The sequence below is a fragment of the Arachis ipaensis genome, chromosome B08 (assembly GCF_000816755.2).
Source record: "Arachis ipaensis cultivar K30076 chromosome B08, Araip1.1, whole genome shotgun sequence".
Classification (NCBI taxonomy): Eukaryota; Viridiplantae; Streptophyta; class Magnoliopsida; order Fabales; family Fabaceae; genus Arachis; species Arachis ipaensis.
Genome location: NC_029792.2, coordinates 126,928,522 through 126,929,016, shown reverse-complemented (window position 1 = coordinate 126,929,016; position 495 = coordinate 126,928,522). Strand labels below are relative to the sequence as shown.

Here is a 495-nt window from a genome sequence, read left to right as displayed (position 1 = left end):
AGCAAAAATAACATTTCACTACAAGAAAAAAAATTAAGTAAGAATCCATAAAATTTTTCTTTTTCTTTTTCATTATATATAGTGTTTTTATTTATAGTTTTAAATACTTATTAGGTCTTGCTGAACAATTCACAAACCATTTGAGAAATTAATGTCATTTTATTATTGCCGGCATAATTGTAGAACTAGCTAGAACCATAGAATGCAAATGTAGCTAGCTAGCACCTAGAAATAACAGCCAAAAATGTTATTTATACATTAAAAGAAAAAATATTTAATTTGATCCTGAAGTTACACTCAAACTTTAATTTAGGTTTTGAAATTTTAATTACTTCAATTTAGTTCTTAAACTTTTCAATTGATTCTGTGACGGAAACTATCATAGAAACTAACGTGATTAAAATTTAAAAAATTTAGCGACTAAATTAAAACTCGAATGTAATTTTTAGGATAAAATTGAGAATTTTTTTTTAAAATTAGACACTAATAATATAT

At 23.0% G+C, this 495-nt stretch overlaps 1 protein-coding gene across 1 annotated transcript in view; it reads left to right on the top strand.

Annotated features, from left to right (window-relative positions):
- Positions 1-495, top strand: part of LOC107611864 (beta-galactosidase 6-like) — an 18,094-nt gene that overhangs the window by 1,575 nt on the left and 16,024 nt on the right. The window lies entirely within an intron of this gene.